Consider the following 18,436-nt stretch of genomic DNA (forward strand, 5'->3'; position numbering starts at 1 on the left):
CTCTCTCCCCTATTCTCACCCTCTCTCCCTTATCTTTATTTCCCTATCCCTCTCACTCTCTTCATATCCCCTTTTCTCTCTATCTCTAGAACTCTCTCCCTCCCCCTTTCCTTATCCTATTCTATCCCTCTTCCTACCCCCTACTCTCTACTCTCCTCCCTCCCCATCTCCCTAGTCTCTCTCTCTCTCTCCTCTCTCCTCTCCTCTCTCTCTCTCTCTCTCTCTCTCTCTCTCTCTCTCTCTCTCTCCTCTCTCCCTCCCTCCCTCTCTTCCTATCCCCTTCTCTCTTTGTCTCTAACTCTCTCTCCCTCCCCCCCTCTCCTTATCCTACTCTCTCTTCTCTCTCTCTCTCTCTCTGACCCTCTCTCCCTTTCTCTTTCTTTCCCTATCTCTCTCCCTCTCTTCCTATCCCCTTCTCTCTTTGTCTCAAACTCTCTCTCCCCTCCCCCCTCTCCTTATCCTACTCTACCCCTCTCTTTCCCTACCCTCTCTAACTCTCTCTCCCCTCCTCCCTCTCCCCCATCCTATTCTCTCTCTCTCTCTCTCTCTCTCTATCTCCTCTCTCTCTCTCTCTCTCTCTCTCTCTCTCTCTCTCTCTCTCATCTCTCTCTCTCTCTCTCTCTCTACTCTCTCTCTCATCTCTCTCTCTCTCTCTCTCTCTCATCTCTCTCTCTCTCTCTCTCTCCTCTCTCTCTCTCTCTCTCTCTCTCTCTCTCTCTCCTTGAACACGCATGGGTTATGATAACTTTCATTTTTTTTTTGCATATGGCCACTTTTCTGTTCACCATCCTAGTGCACTTACCCCCGAGGTGTTCTCAAGAGTTTGAAGAGATTATTGGGAAGGACATGATTAATTAGCCAGGGCCTATTTTTGGCTCTTTTTTTTTAGTCCTGCGCTTCTTCCTTTTTTGGCCCTTGGCCCTTTTCTTTGTATTGGATTTATTGATTCAATAAATTTTTACCCCTTTTTCAAATATATATATATATATATATAATAGAAAAAAAAAAATTTATCACAATAAAGATGGGACACTAATACTATAAATGATAAGCTATATAAAATTATAGCAATAGTTGTGATTATTAATTGAATTTCTTCGACCCATTGCATTAAAAAATTTATCACATTTTATATGTCCTTCAAAATAGCCTATAGTAATCTTACCCACCAAATGAAAAGGTCTCCATGTAGAAAATGAGCATTGTCATGTATATGGATGAAAAAATAAATATATAATAAAATAGAGGTGTGCAAACTTGGAAATAATAAAATTTTCAAAAGGACTTTGACAGTGATTACCATATAGATATTTTAGAAATATATAATCAAAACCAATAAAACAAATAGATGTGTGTAAATATGGACAAAGTAAAATTTTGGAAAGGACTTAGAAAGTGATTACCATATAGATATGTCAATGCATTTAATTGATGAAAGTGCACTTATGGTAGTTTCCAATCATGTTATGGTCCTCCACACATAAAAATAATAGGTTGATTTAGAAAAAAAAGGATGTACACATGTCTAACGACAAGAAAAACTAACAAAAAGTAATAATACAATGAAAGAATATAAATTCTTCAACATAAATGAAATTATCTATCAAAAGTTTGATTAAAAAACTGATTTAATTAAGAAAAGATTAAAAACCTCCATTATAAGAATATTGTCCAAGTACTTAGAGCTAACATAGAAGAAATGGGGGTGACTACTTGGGAGCTTGCTAATATCCCCAAATTTAGTCTTTGAATCACAATGGAAGATTAAGAGTCTGCACTTAACCTAGAGGATCTAGAGGCCTAAAAATAACGAATCAAATGATTAAAATAATAAGAATAATTGTATCTACTATTATCCCTTATGGAGATAAGAATAGGAGATTAAGTAGGATATCTAGAAAATGCTAATAAAATAACTTTAACATAATTCCAAAATAGGGTTAGGGATAGGAGATTGTATATTGGCTCTCTAAGGGAGTAGAAAACATGAAAAAGAAACCTCAAAGGTGATCTAAATACCCTTTTTACCTTGACAAATAGAAGTATGCTTTAAAACATATATTATATTTCAAGATAGGTGAAGAGAAGATACTATTACTTAGAAAAGTCTTTCTCTTAGAATATATTCAATATATGAGATGAGATTTGTTTGATGTTCTCTTAAAATTTATGTCATTACATGTTGAATCATCAAACAAATCTCATCTCTGAAGTCAACCCACTCAAATATATCCTATCCAAGGCTTCCCTCATAAGCCATACAAGCTAAGAGGGTTATGTTTCTTAGTGAATTTGATATAGAATATATAGATAAAAAGGCTATCAAGGGATGAGTTATTGTAGAGTAGTTGATAGAAGAACCATTGATAGATAATCATTTTCTAGTAGTGGATTTTTTTATGAACCTACATTCACAATCAATAAAAATATATCTTGAAAACTTTTCTATGATGGCTTATACATAAGTCATGGATCACATGCAAGTATCCTATTTTTCATGTCACAAGGACATCCATACCAAAATATTTTAGTTGGCTTTCCCTTGAACCAACTATATGGTAGAATATGATGCTTTGGTCACAAAAATCTAAATGAATATAATATAACATTAAATAGTTTTATCTATATGGAGATTCTCAACTTGTGATTGAATAAGCAAATAATAAGTATCAAACTAAAGACAATAATCTCATCCCCTACAAATGGATAGTAGATGGCTTCAAGCAATAAGTTTCACATAGCGAGTTTAAATCTAAGTTCTTGTTCCTAAAAAATAAAATAGTGAATGTTATAACCATCGTAAAATCATTACTAGAAATTCCAAATCATAATCAACAATGTAAAGTGTATTTAAATAACTCATAGTACACATATACATTATATTGAATATAGAACTTATTTATAAGATTGTTGGTCTTAAATCCCTAAGTATCAAACTAAGGACAATAAGCTCATCCCCTACAAATGGATAGCACTTGTGGTAGTTTATAATCATGTTGTGGTCCTCCATACATAAAACTAGTAGGTTGATTTTGAAAAATAAAAAATTTGGGGAACAAAAAAGATCTACACATATCTAAGGATAAGGGACACTAAAAATAATAATAATACTATGCAATAATATAAATTATTCATATAGGAAATGATTTATCCAAAAATTAATTTAAATAATTAATATTTAATTAAAAAAATATTAAAAAACTTCTATTGTAAGAAGATTGTCCAAGTACTTAGAGAGAAAATAGAAAAAATGGGTCTGACTACTTGAAAGCTTACTAATATAGTTTATCCCCAAATTTGGTCTTTAAACCACAATGGAAGATCAAGAGAGGAAATAAATTTGGAGTATATTGTGTGCACTTAACCTAGAGGATCTAGAGGACTAAAAATAACAAATCAAATGATTAAAAGAATCATTATAATTGTATCTACTATTATCAAGCTATTTTTGTGGAGATAAGAATAAGAGATTAAGTAGGATATCTAGAAAATTATAATACAAGGACTTTAAAAGGATTCCAATAGAGGGTTGCAAATAGGTGATTTTATATTGGCTCTCTAAAGGAGTGGAAAACATGAAAAACAAACCTCAAAGGTGATCCAAAATACCCTCTTTACCTTGAAAGATAGAAGTATGCTTCAAAGCATGTATTATAAATAAGAATGTAAGATCTAAAATTAAACAAACAATAATGTCACCTTATGATGAAACACATGAAAACAAACTATTTCAAAGTCGGTAGAGAAGCTACTATCAATTAGAGAAGTATTATCTTGAAATAAATTCAATAAATGTTTTTGTAGAAGAATTATCAAGAGAAATCCTACAACATCAAATACCTCATGTAATAACCAATCCAAAATAATTCTTTGAACAAAATCTCACTACATATACATACATACATACATACATACATACATACATACATACATACATACATACATACATACCAAGAAAACAAATATATGTGTGCAAAATTAGACATAGTAAATTTTGGAGAGGACCTAAAAAGTGATTACCATATAGACATGTCAAAAATATAGAATCAAAACCAAGAAAACAAACAAAGGTGTGCAAACTTGGACATAGTAAAATTTTAAAAAGGAGCTAGAAAATAATTACCATATAGATATGTCAAATCTCTTAACTAATGAAAGTGCACTTGTGGTAGTTTCCAGTCATGTTGTAGTCCTCCATACATAAAAATAGTAGGTTGATTTTAAAATAATAAAAATTTGGAGAACAAAAAGGATCTACACATATCTAAGGACAAAGAACACTAACATAAAGTAATAATAGTATTGAATAATATAAATTCTTCATATAGGAAATGATGTATCCAAAGATTAATTTAGATAATTAAAATTTAATTAAAAAACCTCTATTGTAAGAAGATTGTCCATAGAGAGAAAATAGGAAAAAAAATGGGTGTGAATAACTTCACTTGCAAGCTTAAAAATATAATTTATCACCAACTTTGGTGTTTAAACCACAATGGAAGATCAAGAGACGAAATACATTTGGAGTATATAGTGTTCACTTAACCTAGAGGATGTAAAGGACTAAAAATAACAAATCAAATGATTAAAAGAATAATTATAATTGTATCTGTAGACACCTAAAATTGTTCTATCTTAATTAAATAAATAATTTTATATATTTAATTATTTTTTCCTAAGCCTTTCATTAATTAAATAGATTTTATTTAATTCATTCATTCATTAAGCTTTTTCTAGCCTCTCCCCATTTAAATAAATATTTATTTATTTATATAAATTATCCTCTTTCCTAAATTAAATAAATCTTTTATTTATTTAATTGGTCCCACTTCTATTAATTAAATAAATATTTAATTAATTCATTCATTCATTAGCTTTTTCCCTCTACGAGACATGTCATTTATCTCTTAATTATTCTACCTACCCCCTTCATATTACCCTTTAATCCTAGCTAACCATTTATTCTTTTACCTCTTAATCATATCCCTCCATTTTCTAAAGTGTCTTCTATATAAGAGGATTCTTTCATCCTTTCAATCCTAATCAATCAATCAAACCTTCAATCAAACAAGAAACTTCACAACCACAATTTCATTCTTTGTTGAGCTCTTGTGTACATACAAAATCTGAGAGCAAATTTGTCAAACAAGATCAATGGAGATAGGGGAAAATGGTGATCAAACCCTACTTGGCATGTGAATGGTATTATTGTTTCATTTATTGATTTGCATGTTCTTAGGTTACTTCATTGGTGTATGGTGAATGCATTATTGTAGAACTAGGATTTAGTTGTGGTTGGATTCTTTGTGGTTTTGCAATAGTTTTTCATCGTCATTTTTCATTGTATACATTATCTATTGTTATCCCTATGTTTATGGAGATAAGAATAAGAGATTAAGTATGATATCTAGAAAATTCTAATACAAGAACTTTAAAATGATTCCAATATAGGGTTACAAATAGGTTATTTTATTTTAACTTTCTAAGGGAGTAAAAAATATGAAAAGGAAACCTCAAAGGTGATCCAAAATACCCTCTTTACCTTGACACATAGAAGTATGCTCCAAAACATATATTATAGATAGAAATGTAAGAACTAAAAGTAAACAAACAATAATTTCACCTTATCATGAAACTCATGAAGAGAAAATATTTCAAAATAGGTAAAGAGAAGCTACTATCACTTAGAGAAGTATATATCTTGAAATAAATTCAATAAATGTTGTTGTAGAATAATTCTCGAATCAATCCTACAACATTAAATACCTCATCTAAAATAATTATTTGAACAAAATCTCACTACAACCAATAATCAGTTACTCTTCTTATCAAGGGATAATTGAAAAAACTTTTAGAAGTAGAATTAATATGACCTATTTACCACTATAAATAAGTTAACAACATAGTACTTGTCAGTAAGAAACCAAGTGGAATCCAAATTTGGATAGACTTTAGAGGCCTCAACAAATCTTATCTCAAGGATGACTTCCCCCTTCCAAATATTAACATGATCTTAAATATCACAATAGTCATGATATACTCTCCATAGACGGATTCTCTAGATATAACCAAATTTGAACATCAACATAAGATAATGTTCATCACACCATGGAGTAATTTTTGTTATCAAGTCATTCCTTTTGGGTTAAAAAATGTAAGAGAGGCATATGAATGTGCCATAATTATCACCTTCCATGATATGTTACCTAACATCATGAAAGACTATCTAGATGATCTATCGAGTAATCAAAAAAAGGAGGGCACCTAAACATTCTTGAGTGAACACTTAAGTGAATATAAGGTGCACCTAAATCATAAGAAATGTAAATATGGTGTCACACCAAGGAAACTTATAAGATTATTTATTTCTCATTGAGGAATCAAAGTGAACCTTAGACCACAGTTCAATTTATCACATAAATACCTCCACCTAAGAATTTGAAAAAGATTTAAATTCTCTTTGATAAAATTTAGACAATTAGAATATTCATTATCTAACTAGATAATAAGTTCCAACTATGTTCATACCTATTCCAAAGGAATGTTACATTTCAATGGGATATATCTTGTTAGCTAGAATTTGACAAAATCAAGGAATATCTAGCATCACCACTAGTCTTTGTGGATGCATCCTATTCCTAGCAAGCTACTACTATATGTATGTTAGCATCATCAATTCTAGTAGGGGAAGTTATAGCACAAAATTATGACATGGGTCATGAAAGGGTCATCCATTATATCAATCACACTCTAATAAGCTATGAACTATGTACATGATGACAAAACTCAAATCAATTACAAAAGATATTAATCACATCAATGAAGGGATACAAATGAATGGAAAAAATAAAATTAACAGGAAAACAAAACCAAATTCACACCCTTGCATGAAGCCTCATTGTCCTTCTCACTTTTGTGATGTATGAATTAGATTTCAAAATTTTAGCACTTTGTTTGGAAGCATGTTCGTATAAAAGCTCAAAGATTTTGGTTGTTTTCAAATGAAATTCAAGGTTATATTATAGATTTCTTGGGATATCGATCAATGGTTTAGATCTAATAAGAGAGATTGACATTTAACATTTGAGATTGAATAAGAAATACCAATTGAGTGTTAATTGTTTTCATGATTGAAATTGATTGATTAGTTAACTAAATTAACTGATCCATTCGAAGAATTGACGAGTTTGTTAGAAAAAGGTGATTAAGAGTGAAGTGGATTGATTGAGTGTAGAACTCAAGGTGAGTGGAAGTTAAGAGGAGGACATAATTAGCTATTTTAATAATTAAAATTATTTAAACATGTGCATAGATGGAATAAATAAAATGCTTATTTTATTTATTCTAGAAGAATTTTAATTTTGACATGTGAGTGATAGTTAAATAAATTAAGTAATTTATTTAATTACAGAAGACATGATTAGTTAATTAAATCATTGGAATAATTATTTAATTGTGGGAAATAATTAAGATGGATTAATTAATAATATGAATTATTTAACTAATATGTGTGGGAGGAAAAGTGGTGAATATAATTAAATAATCATGGATTATTATTTAATTATTTGGTCAAAAGAGAATTAATTAAATAATAAAATTTATTTAATTAATGTTATAAGGATGCTTAGAATAACTAAATAATTAAAAAACTATTTAATTGAATTAAGTGGAGGAAAAGTGATTTTTGAATTTGAATTAGAAGATTAGAATTACTTTAATTAAATAATTAGAATTATTTAACTAATTAGGGGGAGTGTTAGTAAAATGTTGAGCATGTCCGATTGTGGTCATTATCTCTTAAAAGATATGACATTGTGTGTTGAATCATCAAATAAATCCCATCTCCAAGGTTGACCCACCTAAATATCTCTTATCCAAGGTTTCCCTCACAAGACCTAAAAGATAAGTGGGTTATGCTTCTTAGTGAATTTGTTATAGAATATATAAATAAGAAGGCTATCAATGGATTTGTTATTGTATGCTATATGATAGTAATAGCATTTATAGATACTCATTTTCTAGTTGTGGATCTCTTGATGAATCTATCTTCACAATCAATGAAAAAATATCTTGAAAACTTTGTTTTGATGTCTTATACATAGGTCGTGGAACTTGTACAAGTATCCTAATTTTGATGTCTTATACATAGGTCGTGGAACTATATGGTAGAATTTGATGCTTTCTTTTATCACAAAAATCAAAATGATTATATAATTAATTATTAAATAGTTATGGCTTTATGGAGATTTTCAACTTGAATAAGTAAATAATGAGTATTAAACTAAAGACAATAAGATCATCCCCTAAAAATAGATAGTAGATAGCTTGAAGCAATAAGTTTCACACATCTAGTTTAAATCTAGGTTCCTCGCATGCCTAAAAAATACTGAAGCAAATGTCATATCCATCATTGTCCAATTATTACTAGACATTCCAAATCATAGTCAACAATGTGAATTGTATTCAAATAACTCCTAATACTTATATATAATATCTTCATTATAGAGATTATCTACAAGATTTTTGGTCTTGAATCCTCTTGACACCATGATATATACGCGTATCTACACAATCAAATCATTTACCTAATTATCTCATAACCAATGTCAATCCTTTATCCAATTCATGTCATGTTTCACCCTTGTTGAAAACACACTCTATCAGCAATGCTATGATGGTTCTTAATTGATATGTGTAGACACATAAAAGGTAATATTGCACTTCTAGAGGGATGATACTTATAAAGAAACTAATATTTAAATAATTCATTATTGTTCCATCATGAAAATGATGTTTGTTAATATGTGAAGTGGTGCTTATCTTGTGAAGAAAAATAAATATTTGATTCATGTATCCTCACTAAGAAATAACTATGACCCATTACAACTCCTTGACCTTTCTCGCAATGGGGATCTCATCGACATCCATGGCTTCCCTCATAAGACATTCAAGCTAAGAGGGTTATGCTTCTTAGTGAATTTGATATAGAATATATAGATAAGAAGTTTATCGAGGGATAGATTATTGTAAACTACTTGATAGAAGAACCATTGATAGATAATCATTTGCTAGTTGTGGATTTTTTATGAATCTACCTTCACAATCAATGTGAAAATATCTTGGAGACTTTACTTTGATGGCTTATACATAATTCATGGATCACGTGCAAGTATCCTATTTTTCATGTCTCAAGGGATTCCCGCACCAAAATATTTTAGTTGGCTTTCCCTTGCACCAACTATATGGTAGAATATGATGATACTTTGCTCACAAAAATATAAATGAATATAATATAACATAAAATAATTTTGGCTATATGGAGATTCTCAACTTGTGATTGAATAAGTAAATAATGAGTATCAAACTAAAGACAATAAGCTCATCCCCTGCAAGTGGATAGTAGATAGCTTCAAGCAATAAGTTTCACACATCGAGTTTAAATCTAGATTCGTTGTTCCTAAAAAATAATATAGTGAATGTCATAACCAAAATTGAATTATTACTAGAGATTCCAAATCATAGTCAACTATGTAAATTATATTTAAATAACTCTTAAGATGCATATACAATATCTTGAATATAAAGCTTATCTATAAAATTGTTGGTCTTGAATCCAGCTAACACCATGATATATACACCTATCTCCACAATCAAATCCTAGACCTAATCCATCTCATAACCAATATTGATCCTTTATCCAATGCATGTCTTGTTTCACCCTTCTTGAAAACACTCTATCAACAAGGCTATGATGGTTATTAATTGATATGTTTAGACACATAAAAGGTAATATTGGTACTAGTAAAGAAACTTATAAAAATAATTCATTATTTTTCATCATGGAAATTATGCTTGTTAATATGAACTGGTGCCAAACTTGTCAATAAATTAAAGACTTGATTGATGCACCCTTGTTGAGAACTACAACCCATTACAACTCCTTGGCCTTTCTCACAATGGGGATCTCGTCAACCAGATTCATTCTCCATTATCCAATGCTCATAATCTGTGATCGAATCCCGTAAGTAAAGGAACAAATTCACTAGAGGGTGACGGCTCTACGCTGCACGTCCTGGGGTGGCGATAATCTCCCAACGTCTCCTTCTGATCAAAGTCAAACAATCCTCCTCTATAAGAAACAAAAAAAATCCTCTCCACATACCATTGAAGGTAATCTCTGCATCTCTATTGCAGTTGTAACCATTGATGGCAAACGTATAATTCAAAACCAAAAAATTTGAAGTATCAGAAAAAAATGGGTTTTCTCAAGGCAGCTCTGACGATGCTTTTAATGTTGTCTGCAATGGCAGCTCTGGTCTCAGCTGGATATAGTCATGAGAACCATTTTTTGTTAGCTGTTGTGAATTCGAAAGCACTGGACTGCTTGATCCAAATTATGGATTCGGATGACAACACCTAAGTGATAACCTGTGGTGTTATGGATGAACAAGATAATACAGAATTGAAGCAAGTCAAAAAGTAATCTATTCCATTCAAAAATACAACATATACAAGTTCATGAGATTCCAAGGGTCACAAGAACCTCTTGAGAATCGAATTCCAACAGTCACATTTGTTCATTACATAATAAAATCTAAAAACTATGAAATTTTATCCTAACTTCAACTAGACATAACTTTCTGCTCGGGACTCGAAATTGCGAGCCGTTTATCTCGTTCGAAAGGTCTCCAAGAGTTGTAGACGAGAATTTGAATGAAAACACGCTAGTTGCATGGACTAAAAGTACAATTAAAACCTTCAAAAATACAAATTACTAAAATATAGACAAACTAAAAAAAATAATTCAAATTTTCTTCTGATCATTGCTCTTACAATCCTTACGTTTGTCTGACTAAGAGCCTTAAACCTGCGGGTCCCAATTGCTGTGCCAAGAAATGTGTCGACGTAATGACCGACGTAAATAATTGCGGTAAATGCAAGAATAAATGCAAATACCCTTCTGTTTGCTGTAACTGGAAATGCACAGACATCGGCAGTGATCGATTCAACTGCGGTAAATGTGGATGGGATTGGGAGGAGAATGGAGAAACACGTGCTGGATCGAGCTCAGCATAATGGCATGAATCATTAACTCTCACCTTGATACCCTGCGTTCCATTGTCTTGGTTTTGGAACTCCTGCAAGGCCTCTTGCAAACCCGATGATGACAGGGGAACAAAACACCTGGTATTATCTAAAACCGAGTTTCCCAAGAATACCAGCATCCTCCAACTTTCAGCACATGCAAACACCCTAAGTATCAACTGTTCACCCTAATCATCTGTCACCTGTGCTCTATGGTGATTCCGAATTTTTGGGACCGAAGTTTTGCAGGCCCTATCATTTTGGTATGCGGAAGCAGCTCATCGAGAGTCATGTGTTCTCTTATATTGATAACCGTGAATGTTCTATATCATCCAATTGATGCCTGCCAAATATAATTTTGGACAATGAATCGTAAAGTATCGATCAATTGATGCCTGCCAAAAGTAATTTTGGACAGTAAATTGTTAACCGTCGATCAATTTTCTGCATGAACATGGCAAAATGAAAAAATCTTGAAATAATAATGGATTGTGATTGGATGTTTAAGAACAATTTAATCACTATTTTAATCAAGGCCTCTGATATAGTTTCATGCTTTCATATAGTCTCCTTGCTAATTCCTAGAAATGAACGCACCTGAAGAGTGGACTGGACGGTGCACAGAGCTTGGTAGTCGTGCGTTCTCTCCCATAGGGAACTGTGAACACCTCCTGAACGTGTTTGCAAAAACTGACAAATCGCTTCGTTCCATGTGAAGGCAATCATATCGGTCTAAAAATTTAATCCAATGAGAAGCCATAAAATTCATTCATTAATGCATTTTGCTTAAAAATTGTTTAAATGAAACAATTTAAACGTTGGGAAATAAAAAACTACAATTCATGAAATTTTATGTATACAATGTGATTGGCAGAGGAAATAATAACTATTCGAAGGATAAAGAATGCCATCGACAATAGTTCCTTGAAAGGCAGGAACTAATAAGGCCAAATAAAGTTTATGACCGTTTAAGAATGGTTTTATGTTTATTTGTTTCCAGATCGATAAAATTAGAACAAAACAATGTATGGTTGCAATTCTCTAATGACATTTCATTGCATTTATATGGGGAATGATTAGGAAAGTGATTGTAGCACATTTTTGTGTATCTTGTTCACTGCATTAATAACAGAAGAGATGGAAGATCAAATGTGGATGAAATGGGTAACAGGATTTGTTGTAGCTATAGCCATGGGTTCAACTAAACGAACTCCAACTAAGTTAGAAGCATCTCCAAAACCTTCACCAAACAGTATTGTAAACGAAAAAGTAAATTGTAATGTCCACTGTGTGCATCGACAAAAAAGCGTGGATATGCGATCTCTAATTTAAAAACGAACAAAAGAAGAAAGTGAGTACAAAAATAAGTATAAGGATTTTTCGTCCACCATCACAAGAAGACTTATTTTGAAAACGATGCTCACTTTCATTTTCACCAGCTTAGTTTATTTGCAAAGATAAAAATAAAAAAAACTTGAATTCCAGAAAGTGAGAGAGCGCGGTTTTGAACTCTACGTTCCATATATTTGATATGCCTTGAGCTTAATTTTAAACAATAAATGGTAAGTCTAATAATTTCTTTGCCATTAGAATATTCCATTAACACTTTGTGGGTGAATCTACTGATTCGGGATGAAATTGTGAACCTGAAGTTCTTGCAAAATTTTATTTGATATATTAAGAGATTCTATGATGAAAATGAATGAATCAATTTTCTTTTAAATATAAGGACATAGCAACATATCACAAAATTTCAGAAAGTGACCAAACGTGTATTAGAATTTTACGTTCCATATATTTGCAATTGGCCTGCTTTTCTTTACAAGAAAATATAGTTTTTATTTTACTCAGATCAGCAATTATATGTCATATAAATAATTTATTAGTTCTTAATGTTATACAATGCATAAATATGTTTCATATTCACATTTATATACGTGAGGATGATTTAGTGTTCGTAAGTATAAAAGAAGCTAAGTGTTATATTGTAATGTTGTGTACTTTCCTTTTATGTACATATAGTTCTTGGTGAGGATGATTTAGTGGCCCTAAATATAAATGAAGCTAGATGTTATATTGTAATGTCATGTGCTTTCTTTTTTATGTAAATCTAGTTTTTGTAGTTTTTAATGAGCCATGGGATCATAATAGTTTTGTATTATACTAAATTTTTAGGGTACAATGTTGTAAAATAGTATAAATAAAGGTAATCTAGGATAACTGAATAAAATGTATATGTAAATATAATTAATTTATGTTAATTGATTGTGAATTTAGTACTATTATTATTATAATATTTCATGTAAAAAAATAATAGAAATATGTGTACTTAATTCTATGATTAAAGAATGCGCTAAATTAGAGATGGATATGGATTTAATATGATTTGAGATTTGGAACAATAAATGAAAAGTTTAATAATTTCTTTACAATTGAATATCCCCTTACATTATATGTGGATGAATCTAGTGATCAGGGGTGAACCCATGACCCTAAACTTGTATTGTATGATCTATAGAAAATTACATTTAGTTGGTTATAAGTGGGAAGAGTATATGCCTTTATCCTCAACCATATGATCACACATCCCCACATTTTCACCCTAGTTGATTGTTCATAATAACTATACATTTCATCCATTGTGATTTATCTTTCTTTCATGTTTCAAGAGTAGATCATAGTCAACAATGCGCTCACAAAATTTATACATTAAAAATAAATGTAATATAAGTATTTAAGCATATAATTATTTTAGCATGCTAGGACATGTATAGTAATGATTGTAAAACAATGCATCATAGTATATTGCATGGTCACTACATGAATAGAAACCCCCCTTACACATCTTCTTCGACAATAATATCATTTGAAGTGTATAATGTTAACTAGTTGTTTCACCAATTTTTCATCAAGATTGTAAAGTCAAATGCACTAGCATTGTACTAGGAAGTCATAATAAAAGGTTTAATGATCTAATTAGGTTAATTTTTTCTTCTTGCCTCCTTTCAATCATTTAATGTTTTAATTCACATGAAGAACTAAATCCCCAATTTAATTCACTAGATGATTCCTTTGTTCCGTGTCATTTTTTATTTTGTTTAAATCCAATTTACATACATTACTTATTTTCAAGTATTTACTTGCATCCTTATTAAGGGTCTAGAGCTCTTATAAATGGTGTCATTGATGTATAATAATCATCAAATGGTAGGTGAACTTATTATGTTTATTTACTAGTATGATATTCCTATATTATAGGAGACAATTAGTATCACTTTATGGATCATATTTTTAAAGATTTATTTATTTTTTATTAGTGGCTTTAGCTTTTCGATTACCTTGAGGATAATATTTCATTGAAAACTTTTGTTGTATATGAAATCAATATAAAAAAATTGACATAGTATTATTTATCATAATAAAGATGGGACACTAAATTTATAAATGATACTATTTAAAATTATAAATAGCAATAGTTGTAGTGATTATTAATGTTATTTTTTTTACCCATTGCATTAAAGCATTTATCACATAATTATATGTCCTTAAAAAAGGTTGGGGTAATCTTACCCACCAAATTCAAAGGTCTCCATGTAGAAAATGGTCATAGTAGATTTTGAAGAGGACTTAAAAAATGATTACCATACAGATATGTCCAAAATATAGAATCAAAACCAAGAAAACAAACAAAGGTGTCCAAACATGGACATAGTAAAATTTTTAAAAGAACGTAGAAAATAATTACCTTACCATAGAGATATGTCAAAGCTCTTAACTAATGAAAGTGTACTTGTGGTAGTTTCCAATCTTATTATGGTCCTCCATACATAAAAATAGTAGGTTGATTTTGAAATATAAAAAATTTGGTGAACAAAAAGGATCTACACATATCTAAGGATGAGGAACACTAACAAAAAGTAATATTACTATAGAATAATACACATTATTCATATAGGAAATGATGTATCCAAGAACTAACTTAAATCATTAAAATAATATTAGAAAACCTCTATTGTAAGAAGATTGTCCAAGTACTTAGAGAGAAAACATAAAAAATGGGTGTGACTACTTGGGAGCTTACTAATATAATTTATCCCTAAATTTGGTCTTTAAAACACAATGGAAGATGAAGAGAGGAAATAAATTTGGATTATATTGTATGCGCCTAACCTAAAAGATCTAGAGGACTCAAAATAACAAATCAAATGATTAGAAGAATTACTAGAATTGTATCTACTATTATCCCTATTTTTGTGGAGATAGGAATAAGAGATTAAGCTTGGGGTACCATGGAGGGAACTTCCTAAAAAATAGAGGTGGAGTTGCTGAGATTTTTTAGGAAAATTTTAAAGCTACTAGTCCCATGAATTTTGTAGTATAGTTCAACTTAAAAATTTAAGTTTCAAAATTGAAGGAACGTGGTGGTCTCATGAATCTAATAACTTTGTCTTATATACTATGTGCATAATAAAAACAAGTAAAAATAATTCAATTCCCTCCAAAATTATTTTTTAATAAAATTAAAGTTATATGTTTGACAAGTGGCAAATAACATCCCTAAGCTAGTGGGGCAATTTCTAGCCCCACCCCTTTTTCACCTCCTCAAATTCGTAGGCCCAAGAAGTAGGGGCTCCTATTTTTTTGAAAAAGATTCCAAATAATCCCACAACACACAAAAAAATTCTTCATGAGACCACCTCTTCCTTAAAAATACAGCTGAAGCCCCCCTCATGGGACCCCTACCTAAGTAGGACATCTAGAAAATGCTAATACAAGAACTTTAAAGTGATTCCAATAGAGGGTTACAAATAGGTGATTTTATACTGGCTCTCTAAGGGAGTGGAAAATATGAAAAAGAAACCTCAACGGTGATCTAAAATACCCCCTTTACCTTGACAAATAGAATATATTCTTCAAAACATATATTATAGGTAGGAATGTAAGAACTAAAAGTAAACAAACAATAATGTCACCTTATCATGAAACTCATGAAGAGGAAATATTTCAAAATAGGTAAAGAGAAGCTACTATCACTTAGAGAAGTATCTATCTTAAAATAATTTCAATAAATATTGTTGTATAAGAATTCTCAAGAGAAATCCTACAACATTAAATACCCCATGTAATAACCAATCCAAAATAATTATTTGAGCAAAATCTCACTACAACAATAAAGAATTACTCTTCTTGACAACGGAGAATTGCAAAAACTTTTAGAAGTAGAATTTATATGACCTATTTACCACCATAAATGAGTTAACAACATAGTACTTGTCAGTAAAAAACCAATTGGAATCCAAATTTGGATAGAATTTAGGGGCCTCAACAAAGCTTATCTCAAGGATGACTTCCCCCTTCCAAATATTAACATGATCATAAATATCACAATAGTCATGAGATATTCTTCATAGACGGATTCCCTAAATATAACCAAATTTGAACATCAACATAAGATAATGTTCATCACACCATGGAGTAATTTTTGTTATCAAGTCATGCCTTTTGGGTTAAAAAATGTAAGGGAGGCATATGAATGTGCCATAATCATCACCTTCCATGATATGTTACCTAATAGCATGAAAGACTATGTAGATGATCTATTTAGTAATGAAAAAAAGGGGGGCACCTAAACATTCTTGAGTGAACACTTAAGTGAATATAAGGTGTACCTAAATAATAAGAAATGTGAATATGGTGTCACATTAGGGAAACTTATAAGAAAAAGAATTAAATTCTCTTGGATAAACTTTAGGCTATTAGAATATTAATTATCTAACTCGATAATAAGTTCCAACCATGTTCACACCCATGCCAAAATAATGTTAAATTTCAATGGGATGTATCTTTTGAGCTAGTATTTGACAAAATCAAAGAATATCTGGCATCACCACTAGTCCTCATGGATGGATCCCATTCCTAGCAAGCTATTATTGTATGTAGGTTAGCATCATCAATTGTACTAGGGGTACTTATCGCACAACATGATGACATGGGTTATGAAAGGGCCACCCATTATATCATTCACTCTAATAGGATCTGAACTTTGTACATGATGAGAAAAGAGTAAGTGATTATGGGAGCCACCACAAAACTCAAATCAATTACAAAATATACTAATTGCATCAACAAAGGAATACAAATGAATGCAACAAATAAAATTAACATGAAAAGAAAACTAAATTCACACCCTTGCATGAAGCCTCCGTTGTCCTTCTCACTTTTGTGTTGTATAAATTAGATTTCAAAATTGTAGCACTTTGTTTGGAAGCATGTTCATATTAAATCTCAAAGATTGTGGTTGTTTTCAAATGAAAATTAAGGTTATATTTATAATTTTTTGGGGATATCAATCAACGGTTTAGATCTTATAAGAGAGATTGGCATTCAACAGTTGAGATTGAATGAGAAAGATTGACTTAGAGTAAACTACTTTCGTGGTTGGAATTGATTGATTAGTTAACTGGCTTCATTGATCCATTAGGAGAATTGATGAGTTAATTAGAAAAAGGTGATTAAGAGTGAAGTGGATTGATTGAGATTAGAACTCACGGTGAGTGGTAGTTAAGAGGAGGACATAATTAGCTATTTAAATAATTAAAATTATTTAAACATGTGCATGGATGGAATAAATTAAATGATTATTTTATTTATTCTAGAAGAATTTTAGTTTTGACATGTGAGGGATAATTAAATAAATTTATTTATTTATTTAATTATAGAAGACATGATTAGTTAATTAAATCATTGGAATAATTATTTAATTGTGGGTTATAATTAAAATGGATTAATTAATAATAAGAATTATTTAAGTAATATGTGTAAGAGGAAAAGTGGTGAATATAATTAAATAATCATGGATTATTATTTAATTATTTGTTCAAAAGAGAATCAATTAAATAATAAAAAATAATTTAATTAATGTTATAAGGATGTTTAGAATTATTAAACCATTAAAATTATTTAATTGAATTAAGTGGAGGGAAAAGTGATTTTTGAATTTGAATTAGAAGAATAGAATTAGTTTTATTTAATAATTAAAATTATTTGATTAATTAGGAGTAATTTTGGTAAAATGTTGAACATCTCCAATTGTAGTCATTATCTCTTAAAAGCTATGACATTGTGTGTTGAATCATCAAACAAATTTCATCTCCAAGGTCGACCCACTCAAATATCTCTTATCCAAGGCTTCCCTCATAAGACATAAAAGCTAAGTGGGTTATGCTTCTTAGTGAATTTGATATAGAATATATATAGATAAGAAGGCTATGAAGGGATGTGTTATTGTAGGTCATATGAAAGAAATAAAATTGATAGATAACCATTTACTAGTTGTGGATTTCTTGATGAA

The sequence above is a fragment of the Cryptomeria japonica genome, chromosome 2 (genome assembly GCF_030272615.1).
Source record: "Cryptomeria japonica chromosome 2, Sugi_1.0, whole genome shotgun sequence".
Lineage (NCBI taxonomy): Eukaryota > Viridiplantae > Streptophyta > Pinopsida > Cupressales > Cupressaceae > Cryptomeria > Cryptomeria japonica.